Consider the following 14,018-nt stretch of genomic DNA (forward strand, 5'->3'; position numbering starts at 1 on the left):
AAAAAAGCATCCTATCGCTCTGAAACGGCTGTTTTGCTCTCCACCACATTTACTGTCAGACTGGCCGAATTAGACCGATTCTGCCTCTTTCTTGCCTCTACATGTGAAGAACAGGGTGCTTGTGAGCATATTGTGCAGTTTCACGCAGGTAGCTGGCTTGGAACGGGACCGGTGGGGCAGAGCAATCCTAGCGGCTCGCCCGAGCAGTGGAAGCCGGCGAGGGTGCGCGTTCAGCCGGATGAATGGGGCGCTGTCAGGGCCCCTCTCGTGGAGGATAAAAATCATGCTTTTTCCCTCATTACACATCCCATGCGAGCTTGTAATGATAAAACCTCATCCAAATCACACATTGCAGCTCAATATTCAGTGAGGACAGGGCCTTTTTAAGTCGAAATGTGCAAAGAAGCATCCTCTCGCTCTGAAACGGCTGTTTTGCTCTCCACCACATTTACTGTCAGACTGGCCGAATTAGACCGATTCTGCCTCTTTCTTGCCTCTACATGTGAAGAACAGGGTGCTTGTGAGCATATTGTGCAGTTTCACGCAGGTAGCTGGCTTGGAACGGGACCGGTGGGGCAGAGCAATCCTAGCGGCTCGCCCGAGCAATGGAAGCCGGCGAGGGTGCGCGTTCAGCCGGATGAATGGGGCGCTGTCAGGGCCCCTCTCGTGGAGGATAAAAATCATGCTTTTTCCCTCATTACACATCCCATGCGAGCTTGTAATGATAAAACCTCATCCAAATCACACATTGCAGCTCAATATTCAGTGAGGACAGGCCGTTTTTAAGTCGAAATGTGCAAAAAAGCATCCTCTCGCTCTAAAACGGCTGTTTTGCTGTCCACCACATTAACTGTCAGACTGGCCGAATTAGACCGATTCTGCCTCTTTCTTGCCTCTACATGTGAAGAACAGGGTGCTTGTGAGTATATTGTGCAGTTTCAAGCAGGTAGCTGGCTTGGAAGGGGACCGGTGGGGCAGACCAATCCTAGCGGCTCGCCCGAGCAGTGGAAGCCGGCGAGGGTGCGCGTTCAGCCGGATGAATGGGGTGGTGTCAGGGCCCCTCTCGTGGAGGATAAAAATCATGCTTTTTCCCTCATTACACATCCCATGCGAGCTTGTAATGATAAAACCTCATCCAAATCACACATTGCAGCTCAATATTCAGTGAGGACAGGGCCTTTTTAAGTCGAAATGTGCAAAAAAGCATCCTCTCGCTCTGAAACGGCTGTTTTGCTCTCCACCACATTTACTGTCAGACTGGCCGAATTAGACCGATTCTGCCTCTTTCTTGCCTCTACATGTGAAGAACAGGGTGCTTGTGAGCATATTGTGCAGTTTCACGCAGGTAGCTGGCTTGGAACGGGACCGGTGGGGTAGAGCAATCCTAGCGGCTCGCCCGAGCAGTGGAAGCCGGCGAGGGTGCGCGTTCAGCGGTGTCAGGGCCCCTCTCGTGGAGGATAAAAATCATGCTTTTTCCCTCATTACACATCCCATGCGAGCTTGTAATGATAAAACCTCATCCAAATCACACATTGCAGCTCAATATTCAGTGAGGACAGGCCGTTTTTAAGTCGAAATGTGCAAAAAAGCATCCTCTCGCTCTAAAACGGCTGTTTTGCTGTCCACCACATTAACTGTCAGACTGGCCGAATTAGACCGATTCTGCCTCTTTCTTGCCTCTACATGTGAAGAACAGGGTGCTTGTGAGTATATTGTGCAGTTTCAAGCAGGTAGCTGGCTTGGAACGGGACCGGTGGGGCAGACCAATCCTAGCGGCTCGCCCGAGCAGTGGAAGCCGGCGATGGTGCGCGTTCAGCCGGATGAATGGGGTGGTGTCAGGGCCCCTCTCGTGGAGGATAAAAATCATGCTTTTTCCCTCTTTACACATCCCATGCGAGCTTGTAATGATAAAACCTCATCCAAATCACACATTGCAGCTCAATATTCAGTGAGGACAGGGCGTTTTTAATTCGAAATGTTAGAAAACGCATCCTCTCGCTCTGAAACCTCTGTTTTGCTGTCCAGCACATTAACGTGTCAGACTGGCAGAATTAGACCAATTCTGCCACTTTACTACCTCTACATGTGAAGAACAGGCTCGTTGTGAGCAGATTGTGCAGTTTCAAGCCAACACAGTCTCACACCTTGTCGTCACATGCTGCCGTTTGGTCATTTAGCCCTGACGTCCTAAGCCGACGTCCAGGGGGGCCCCTCTTCGTCGCTTGACGCCGTAGAGGGTCATCCGATAGATTTGAATGCAAATCCCTCATCTTTGTATTTTGACGGAAAAGGGGTTAGCCATCCAGCGGTTTGCCTGCGCTGGAAATATGTTTTTTGGCGATTGATTTTGTGTTACAAATGTGTATTTTGCAGTACCGTGCGGCGGGCGCATATGCTGAACAATCATTGGTGCGGTGAACATTTTCGTGGGCCAGAAACCCTTGTCTTCGCTACCACGATTTTTTTTTTTAAAAAAAAGTATAGCCTACATTAAAATGACATAATTACTGGAGTTACAGGACTGCATATTTGCTGTAGGCTTAAAACATGCCTTAATTTAGGTGGGATATTTTGTCGATAGTATTTCAATTTACAATGTCTATTTAGTGTGCCTACTTTTTCCTTACGTTTTTTTTTTTTTTTTTTTTAACTTGTCTCTGCGATCTCATTTTCAACCTGCGACGCATAGCAACCGTTGCTATGGGTAAACAAAACCAGCAGACTCTGGCCTAGAATTCTGTATTCTGTCTGGTCCAGTTTGCTCACTTATCTAATATTTTGTTGTGTAGTTGGGTTTTGTAACGGAACGACAGAACGACCACAGTTGTCGTTTTTCCTGCACCCAAATTACGACCCAGTGTTACGTTTGGGTGTGACTAGCCTCGCTAGTGCCCTCTAGCGGCATCGTAATAAGCAGGCTGAAAGCTGTTTTAATTCCCGCTCTATAGCTGTTAATACGTCACTTAATTAAGTTTTAATATTTTTTCATGCTAGAAAGTAATGGTGCAGATCCCCAATATGTGATCAGTTTATCCAAATAACGCCTGGTTGGAAGTTTGCTCCGATGTTTTCGGAGAAGTTAAGCGCCACCTGTGGAACAGGAGCAGCGAGTCATCTCATAGACAAACGGCCGGTCTCCTGATGTGATCCGCCGGTCAACCTCCGTCGTCATCCCGGGGTAGAAAACGAGCCGATTAGTGTAAAAAAACTACCCACACCCTCAAAGTGAATGCTAGTAATGCTGTATTACTCAATGCATTCGTTAAACCTGGTGCATTTTGAACAGTATTATTAAAAGAAGGCTTATAGTGACGTAGTTGGACTCATTCCAATCCTGTCTATAGCTGTCCGCCGTGGATTGGCTGCGTTCGGTTTCTGCCGCTCAACCAAGATACAGCAAAGCGTCATAATATTTTCAAATGAACGACTCAAATGCAGTGTTGTGTGTCATTTCTTAACTTAAAGCAACTATAATCTCTGCCGTTACAAGTTCGGCTGTAGTAAATATTTCATGTGTTCAGCAGATAAACCAATCCAAACCCTGCCTGTAAGCCTACTGAAGCGGCAGAACCAAACTGCATTGCTGTTTGGCGTAAATCTATATTGCGCGGTTCTAAACACATCCTAAATAAACTCTCTTTACTTTTTCTTAACATATATCGACTTAAAGCAATGTCATCGCTAGTTCGGCAATACTAGATATTCAATGTAATCAGTATATATATCTTTTTACAACCCTATTTTAACATATGTTTGAAAACTGAAAAAACTACAAATATCACGTGACTTGGTATCAAGCTACATGTCGCAGCTCAAGGGATTTGTAGGTTCTACCACGATTAGTGATTTCCTAGAATAGGAGGTTATAAATAATAAAATGAATATATAGCCGGGGGTTTAAGGGTGTGGGAAACACATTTCTGTGACCAGAATTTAAGTATATAATTGTCAAGTGGGTGAAAAGATATGTTTACCATCTTGAACAGCACCCCCACTCTCTGTCTATATCCACTCGGTATAGTCACACAGCTGAGTTCATAAGCTTTCTACAGCACTTTGTCCCATGTCTATAGCCCCTTTTGATGCAGAATTACAGCCCTTCAGAACTTCTCAGAAGTCAGGGTTCAAAGGTCAATAGTTCAAAGAAGGAGCCATTTACAATCCCCTAACTAACATATGCTATTCCCCAGGTTGAGCCCTTTCCAATGATATCTTTATTATAGTCCTACAACAAAGTATGGATTTTCACATTTCATGGACACAGCTGTGCACAGGCTTAGATTCAGAGAGCCTTTTGAGGGCTCAGCCCATGAAATAAGGATTTTTTTTTTTTTTTTTTAAATAACAGTGAGAAAAATCATGTAAGGTAATCATATCTGACAGATTTACAACTGAATTAGTAATTTATATTGTATCTGCTCATTTGTTTTTGCCAATTAATTAAGTCCACCAGACATCTTCAACCCGTGTGTAAACTAACATCACAACAGCTATTTGTCAAGGGACTTTGAGTAAATCAGTTACACATACCGTTGTTATGATGTCCAATAGGTCATTTCTGACACCCGTGTGTTTCAATGAAAAAACAGCATCACAAAACACTAATGAGGATATGCGACAGGGGCATTCCTTGATTTCAGAATATTGTAACTTCTATCCTCACCTATAGTGTAACTACAGATTCACGACTTATGCCTTTAACAATAAATGTTAATCAAAACTAAATCAATTCTTAGTAATTAACAAGCAATATAAGCACAGCTGATGGATAAGAATGTACTTCTTGATAACATGGGCTTGTCTTTTATGCTGGCTAAGTCACTGTATTGGGTGTGATTGGATGAAGTTGTCTGTTAACCCCTCACCCTTTTTTAGTGAAAACAAACCTATTCAGGCTGCTAATTTATAAACTGTTAACAATCATGAAACTGAATTGAATGGAAATGAACACAGACAGAGACAGGTGGCAGGTATTTTATTTTAAAACATTACCAGACATTAACATTTATCATTCATGCAGCCTGCCTCCTCAAAGATCAAGCAAAACAGATCATAAAGCAGTTATATCAAAGAATATATAACTGACTTTCACTCTTGTCATCAATTAAATACCAGTCTGAATCAAACATTAAAAATTAATTATTAAAAAATAAACATGTCTATACTTGAACATTTTTGATTCCCACAGTATGGCATAATCCTCCGTCAGTCTCCAATAACCGTCATACAACACAGCAACAATAACAAACAATACAACACAGCAACAACAACAAAATCAATATGACACAGTAACAGTCTATTTCAGGATGTTAGCATTTTGTAATACCTGGTAAAATGATCCACATTCTGTATGTGTATGCAACAGCCTATATTTGAAGATAACGCGATAAATTAGTGTAGCCAAGTTAGATAAAAAAGTGCATTATGTAACACAGTATGCATGTAGTACACAACGTACATACTATGTAGTCAGGCACCTACAAGATACAAACATGTCATGTTTTCAATTTGCAGTATAACTTTACTCACAATGCTTGTAACATCAGAAATATAATGTACTGCAGAAACTTATGTCAGAATTTAGTTTCCCAACACAAATCATAGAAGTTGTTCCTTCGTGAAATTGAGGGTCCAAGGACAGAGGATGTCACATACTGTATAGATTGTAAACCCCCTGGGACAAATTGAATTGATTTGATTTTTTTCATCCAATTAAAAAAGAAATATGCCTATACTTGAACATTTTTGATTTCCACAATATGGCATAATCCCCTGTCAGTCTCCATAACTGCCATACAACACAGCAACAATAACAAAATCAATATGACACAGTAACGGTCTATTTCAGGATGTTAGCTTTGAATGTTGTCTTTTGGCTCCCAGGAGTTTTTCCACTTTGTCCTACTGCAAGACAGATAGATCGACAGTATTAAGTCACCTTAAGGACAGGTTCGTTTTACTCAAGGCAAGAGACACATTTCACTTGTGAAGGAATTATGTATATACTTTATTACAAAAATGGTCTAAAACACACAGTAAAAACACCATTCACTCAGGGGAAACTAATGGGAAAAAAATGGTTGCTGAGGCTCCTGGTGTGTTGGAGCCAAGGGCTGGGACGGAGACACCCAACTAAAACAATAAGCACCCAGACACTCGTGCTAATCGCCCACACATGCACACACAAAATCGGTGAAGAGACCCAGAACCAAGGGGAGCACAGCACACCAAACGGGGGGGGATCCCACCACCAGACCACCAGCGCCACCACCGGACCTCAGCAACTAAAGAAGAAAAACAGGGAAATCAGTGGGGTTGCACTAACAAACATAACAAAAACACCCAAACTCTAATCAAACAGGCAGTTGGCAAACAATATCAATCAATAAACAAAACAAAAATACAATCGGCCAATTGCCAGGTCTAGAAAGGAATAATGAAAAAAACAAAGGAATCCACCAAACAGAATATCAAAAATAAAGAAAAATAACAAATCCAATAAACAGGCGGAATAAACTGAGTCAACTATAGAAAGAAAACAAAATAATCGAACATAAAGGGGACTTCACCCCACTATCAACCATTAAATGTGAATCTCCTTGATGCACGAAACGATCTACGGCCGAGCCGCCCAACGGGCAGCTAAACACCAGGAGAGACAATATAAAAGCAGCGAAAATGATGCAATACATAAAGCACAGCATCAAGCCAATAATAGTAAAGCAGCAAAGCAAAACAGCAGCGGTCCCCCCTAGCTCGTAACGATGTGTAGCGTGATTAGCGTCACACGGCCCTGTCAGCTGATGCTGACGTCACCCGTTCCCGAGATCCACTTGACCACGGGGATCTGCGGACCCAATAAATCGGTTAATGATAGCTAGCATAGGTGTACCAAAGTGGGAAAGGTCAAGGGGCTACATACCAGTTAGCAGGGTTGGCTAGTCATAACACACCGCAGGGAGAAGAGCGTGCTGCACAGCTCCCATCTACCTGTGATCATATGATAATTAGCTGCCGCTAACTAGCAGCAATCAACTGTGCAGAGAGAGTGAGACGCTCACCACCGAAGGCCATTTAAGTAGCACACACACAGGAGTACAGGAGGCACCCAATCAGACGCTCTGCCCGAGGCAGAAGTTCCGAACCGGAAATGACGTACCCAGTCGGGGAGCAGCGAGAGAACTGGCGGCGGGGAAGGGGATCACCCGTTTTATAGGTCTGTGCGCCCCCACTGGTTGGTTGTATTAATGTCAATTAAAACCCACAGATCTCTATACTGCTACACAGGCATTTTGTAATACCTGGTAAAATGATCCACATTCTGTTTCCTATATCTGAAGATATAGGAAGACGCGATAAGTTAGTGTAGCCAAGTTAGATAAAAAAAAAAAAGTGTATTATGTAACACAGTATGCATGTAGTACACAACGTGCATACTTTGTAGTCAGGCACCTACAAGGTACAAACAATTTAATTTTAATTTATTTAAATTAAATAAAGCAACAATGAATATGACTAATAAAAACGGTAATGACAAGCTTAAAAGATTACTCACTTAATGGGACAACTGGCATCTCCCTTCAGTCACGATCTTTTGGATGTCAGGAGATATGGATGTGACTTTCACCCGCAAGCAGTTATTCCAGATTTTTGTGCGTCAGGCGATCCCTCTCGTGCGTCTTAATGGCATTCATCGTAGAAAAGGTGACTTGTAGGTGGAGGGAAACATCGTCAGCACATAAAAGGCGAGTTTCTTGACCCATCTGTACTCATCTGAGCATGTCATCCAAAAGTCATCCACTGATTGAAATCCATAAGCTCCAGCTGAAATACGGCCTCACGAACTGCGGTCAAGTGCGGTCGTTCACAGAAAGCGAGTCAAGCCAGCCGCGTTCGGATTTTTCTTGCGCGTATATTTGTTGACTTACAAATATGCCGGGACAGGCCAAAATGCGAAATGCACACAAAAATTAATGAATAAATACAAGCTTTTTCATAACGCAGCCATAGAGTGGAGCTAAAGCAGTAACACCAACAGTCTGTAGCAAACTGAAGTTACTTTATTTTAAACGAATGACTTTCTTAAATTACTTTTTTGTTCAAGATATAATAGTAGCCTATAGATGGGGGGAAAACGTTTTGTTAAGGAGAAAAAAACAGCATGTTTGTAACGAAGCACAGTTCGTTACCCGTAAATATTGCACATGGGTAATTTGCACAACAATAACTTGAGTTTTTGAAATAACTGCACATTGCACTTTAGTCACGATAGCACTTCATTTGCTAAATATTTGCACATTTTGGTACAGATACGTAAATGACTTTATTGAATGTTTAAAGAATTTTTAAGTAACCTCGTGGCCACGGGTGGTTACGTGCCGTCGGGCGGGTGCGGGGGTGCACACTCGGCTCCGCCTGCAAGAGAGGGAAGTTAAGCATATATATATATATATATATTTATTGGAAATAGTAAACGATAAGCGTGCAAATGTAATTTTAAAGACTTGTGGTGCATATTGTTAAGTGGTAAAGGTGCAATCAGGTGCAATAGCGAAATAAGCGAGTTGTTTGTGTTAACACTTACCTGTCCAGTCCGTGTTCTCTCCAGAGTGCGCGGCCAAAAGATTCCACCGGGCGCACAGGCACGGTCATATACGTTCCGGGAGAGACCAAGCGGCAGGACAGGAAGTGGGGGATTTCTAATTTTGGTGTTTATTTCTATATTTTGTATTTATATTTATATATGTGTATTTGGGTCAGAATGGCAGCAAATATTACTTATTGTAAATATTATGGATTATTGACAGGGGGAATATTTTGTCATTGGTAAGACAGCAAATTGATAATATTTTAACTTACCTCTGAATGGATGAGTCCAATGATTAGAGCCGGAGACACAGTACATAAGGCGCCATTTACAATCTGTCTGGATTGCAGGTCTGATCTCACTGGATATATGCCATGCTTGTTTGTTGCTGCTATGTTGCGTTTGGGTTTAAATAAATGTAACGGAAACTGAGTAACCGGAGTCTGCTACTTTTCTCGGCATCATCCAGCCGCTCAAGGGTCATCCATTTCACAATGTTTCTGATTGATGTGATGTTTTGGCTCGCCATTCAGTTGCTCGGAAAAAAATTGGCCCCAGGCCAAACTTACTTGCCGACCCCTGGTCTAGGATTTTTAACAGGTGGGTTACAGATCTCTGAATCACTACTAAACCAGATTGGATGCATTTCAAATGCATGAATTTGTATCCAAGGGATGTGTAATGAGGGGAAAACCATTATTTTTATCCTCCACGAGAGGGGGCCTGCGGCCGTCCAATTGGCTGAACGCCCACTCTCGTGGAGGATAAAAATAATGGTATTTCCCTCATTACACATCCCATTCGAGCTTATTATAATAAAACCTGATCCAAATCATATATTGTAGTTCAATATTAAGTGAAGAACGGGCGTTTTCAGTCAAAATGCAAAAAAAAAGCTTCCTCTCGGCCTGAGCTTCTTTTTTCTCTCATTAAAGTTACCAACGTTCTCCTCATGGCTTCAGACAGTGGACTTGTCTCTATACTTGTTCTGCTAGATCTCATTTTAGTTTGAGAGCCACATACATTCCCAATTTGATCTCAAGCGGGCCGGACCAGTAAGATAATAACCTGTCCCTCTCTCTGCGCAGTTGATTGCTGCTAGTTAGCGGCAGCTAATTATCATATGATCACAGGTAGATGCCGGTAGCTGTGCAGCACGCTCTTGTCCTCTCCCTGCGGTGTGTTATGACTAGCCAACCCTGCTAACTGGTATGTAGCCCCTTGACCTTTCCCACTTTGGTACACCTGTGCTAGCTATCATTAACCGATTTATTAGGTCTTGCTGGGGAACGGGTGACGACAGGGTCATGTGACGCTAATCGCGCTACACATCGTTACGAGCTACGGGGGACCGCTGCTGTTTTGCTTTGCTGCTTTACTATTATTAGCTTTATGCTGTGCTTTATGCATTGCATCATTTTCGCTGCTTTTACATTGTCTCTCCTGGTGTTTAGTTATTATTGTTTGTTATTGTTTTAGTTGGGTGTCTCCCGCCCAGCCCTTAGCTCCAACACACCGGTAAGCCTCAGCATCCATTTTTTTCCCATTAGTTTCCCCTGAGTGAATGGTGTTTTTACTGTGTGTTTTAGACCATTTTTGTAATAAAGTGTATACATAATTCCTTCACAAGTGAAATGTGTCTCTTGCCTTGAGTAAACCGAACCTGTGTGTCCTTAAGGTGGCTGGGACTCAAAACTACTTCCTTGCGCGAAATTCCCCAGGTGGCGTTGTCGGTGACTGTTCTCTCCATGATAATATAACCATACACAGACTTCTCTATAACTCCCCCGACCACAAAACTGAGGAATCAATGAGTGATTGGAAATTGTACATTTTCCAATCATTTTCAAACAATTTAACAATAATACTTAATACTGTCTATCTATCTGTCTTGCAGTGGGACAAAGTGGAAAAATTCCTGGGAGCCAAAAGACAACATTCAAAGCTAACATCCTGAAATAGACTGTTACTGTGTCATTTATTTTGTTACTGTTGCTCTGTTGTATGACAGTTATGGAGACTGACAGGGGATTATGCCATATTGTGGGAATCAAAAATGTTCAAGTATAGACATGTTTCTTTTTTAATTAATTTTTATTGTTTGATTCAGACTGGTATTTAATTGATGACAAGTGAAAATCAGTTATTATATATTCTTTGATATAACTTCTTTATGATTCGTTTTGCTTGATCTTTGAGGAGGCAGGCTACATGAATGATAAATGTTAATGTCTGGTAATGTTTTTGAAATAAAATACCTGCCACCTGTCTCTGTCTGTGTTCATTTCCATTCAGTTTAGTTTCATGATTGTTTACGGTTAAATTAACAGCCTGAATAGGTTTGTCTTCACTAAGAAAAGGTGAGGGGTTAACAGACAACTTCATCCAATCACACCCATTACAGTAGCTTAGCCAGCATAAAAGACAAGCCCATGTCATCGGGAAGTACATTCTTACCCATCAGCTGAATGTTTGTGCTTATATTGCTTGTAAATCACTCAGAATTGATTTAGTTTTGATCAACATTTATTGTTAAAGGCATAAGCCGTGAATCTGTAGTTACACTATAGGTGAGAACAGAAGTTACAATATTCTGAAATCAAGGAATGCCCCTGTCGCATATCCTCATTAGTGTTTTGTGATGCTGTTTTTTCATTGAAACACACAGATGTCAGAAATTACCTATAGGACATCATAACAAAGGTTTGTGTGTCATACAGGTTCAAGATGTCTGGTGGAATTAATTAACTGGCAAAAACAAATGAACAGATACAATATAAATTATTAATTCAGTTGTAAAAATGTCAGATATGATTACCTTACATGATTTTTCTCATTGTAATTTAAAAAAATAAAATAAAAAAAATACTTATTTCATGGGCTGAGCCTGCAAAAGGCTCTCTGAATCTAAGCCTGAGCATAGCTGTGTCCATGAAATGTGAAAATCCATATTATGTTGTAGGACTATAATAAATAATCATTGGAAAGGTCTCAACCTGGGGAATAGCATGTCTGAAAAAACTGTAAACTAGGTGTATCCTTATGTCGCTGATTCACTGAACATCAGATGTTGGGTGCACATTTAAACACAGGATCCGGACAGCGTTCCAAGTTCCAATAGTTTATTTTGATGAAGTTTAACAGTTGTTTGTTGGTGATGAATGGTAAAGGTGGATGATAAAGGTGGATGATTTTGTCAATACAAAAAATAATAAAGGAAATATTTAAATATTTAAACAAATCACAAGTTAGTCCTTGGAGTCATGTTCAAGTGGTGAAAGAATGACAAGTCGGGCCACCGGCCTAATAAACTTCTTGTCCTTAGATATAACTTCTACAGTTCGGGTCCTTCCATCATGACTGGGTAGGATGCGTGACACTTTTTTCCTACAGGCCATAAACCTCTAGGCAACTGGGGGTCCATTAAGAGTACTACAGCTCCTTCATTCAGATTGAGAGTGTCCCTTTGCCACTTGCTCCGTATTTGTAGGTTGAGAAGGTAGTTTTTAATGAAACAGGACCGAAACTGATCAGCTAGTACTTGACTGTGCCTCCATTGTCGCCGTCCAAGCATGTTAGTATCTGCATACACAGCTTGTGGAAGGGAAGCATCTCGCTGCCCCATTAGAAGGATATTCGGAGTGATAGGGTCAGGATCTGCTATGTCAGAGGATACATATCCAATTGGCTTGGAATTCAGAATTCCTTCTATCTCCACGAGGGTTGTGTGTAAGACCTCCTCAAAAACAGTTTAACTTCCTACTGAAACTCTGAGAGCAGCTTTCATGGACCCGATTTCCCTTTCCCACATTCCGCCAAAGTGGGGGGCGTTTGGAGGATTAAAGTGGAACTGTATCTTGGATTTACTTAACTGTTCTCTCAGGTGTGGATTCACGGCAGCAAATGCATCTCTCAGTTCTCTGTCTCCTCCTTTAAAGTTGGTGCCACAGTCAGAAAGGAGCTCAAAGGGCTATCCTCTGCGTGCAATGAAACGCCTAAGGGACATAAGAAAACTGTCAGAGTCAAGGCTGTTCAATAGTTCTATATGAATGCATCTGGTGGTCATACACTTGAACAGTATTCCCCATCTTTTTTCTATCCGTCGTCCCACTTTAATGCTTAGGGGGCCAAAACAGTCTACTCCTGTAGACCAGAAAGGGGGTTTCCATAACCTCAGCCTGGAAGAAGGTAGGTCTGCCATTTTTGGATAGACTGGTTTTGCTCGCCATTTTCTGCACTCCTTACATGACCATTGATGTTTCTTAACAGCTTGTCTGCCTCGGAGGATCCAGTAAGTACGGCGTATTTCAGCAAATACTCCATCAGGTCCTGGGTGCAAGAGTCGCATGTCATAGTCCTGGATGAGGAGCGGTGTTAAAGGATGTTTAGGGTCAAGAACTATGGGATGGATGGTATCAAGATCAAGGTCTTTACTCTGTCTAAGTCTGCCACCCACTCTTATCACTTCCAGTGTTTCATCAAACTCGGGAGAGAGAGGTAACAGACGACTTTGGGGGGAAATTTCTTTATCAGATTTCAGTGCTTGAAATTCCTCTGGGAGACTCTCAGTTTGAGCATGAGAGATTAGTGCAATTTCTGCTTTGGTTCTTGATATGCTTGTTGGGTCAGAATTTGAATGACAGGTTGAGGTTTGCATTATTTGATAGGTAGCATCTAACAAATTTGTCCAGGAGCTGTATTCCTTTGGATCAGGTAAGTCAAATGGCTTAGCGGTTTGTGTGAGACCGCAGAAAAGAGGTTTCCTCAACTCTGTGGTTATCTCTTTAGCTGGAGTAGGACAGACAGGCCATTGACTAGCAGGAAGGTGAAGGAATGCAGGACCGTTATGCCATCGATGTGTACTAGTCAGCTCTTTGAGTGACTTACCTTTGGTAATATCATCTGCCGAGTTTTGCTTTGTGTCAACATACCTCCATTCACTGGCTGAGGTTAGTTCAAGTATCTCTACAGTTCTGTTGGCCACAAAGACCTTATACCTGCAGGATTCAGAGTGAAGCCATGTTAGTACTACAATGGAATCAGACCACAGGAACGTTCTGTCAAAGGGGACTGTCAGCTCCGATTTGATCAGTTTACTTAGTTGGGCTCCAGTCAGGGCTGCAGATAGCTCCAGGCGCGGTATAGTCAGCTGCTTCAGAAGAGCAACACGTGATCTGGCCATTACAAATGAGACATTAGTTTCCCCAAGCTGGTTTGTTGTTTTCATATATGCCACTGAACCATATGCTGTTTCTGAAGCATCACAGAAAATGTGCAGTTCTCTCTCTGTTACCTTTGATGAAACATGGGGGTTGTCACCATCATGCCACCTGGGAAAGGAGATGTGGGCCAGGTTCGGGAGTTCACTCTCCCACTCGTCCCAGGCATGTTGCAAGTCACTTGTGGGTATTGGCTGATCCCATTGCTTGTT

Source organism: Chelon labrosus, assembly GCF_963514085.1.
Source record: "Chelon labrosus genome assembly, chromosome: 6".
Taxonomy (NCBI): Eukaryota; Metazoa; Chordata; class Actinopteri; order Mugiliformes; family Mugilidae; genus Chelon; species Chelon labrosus.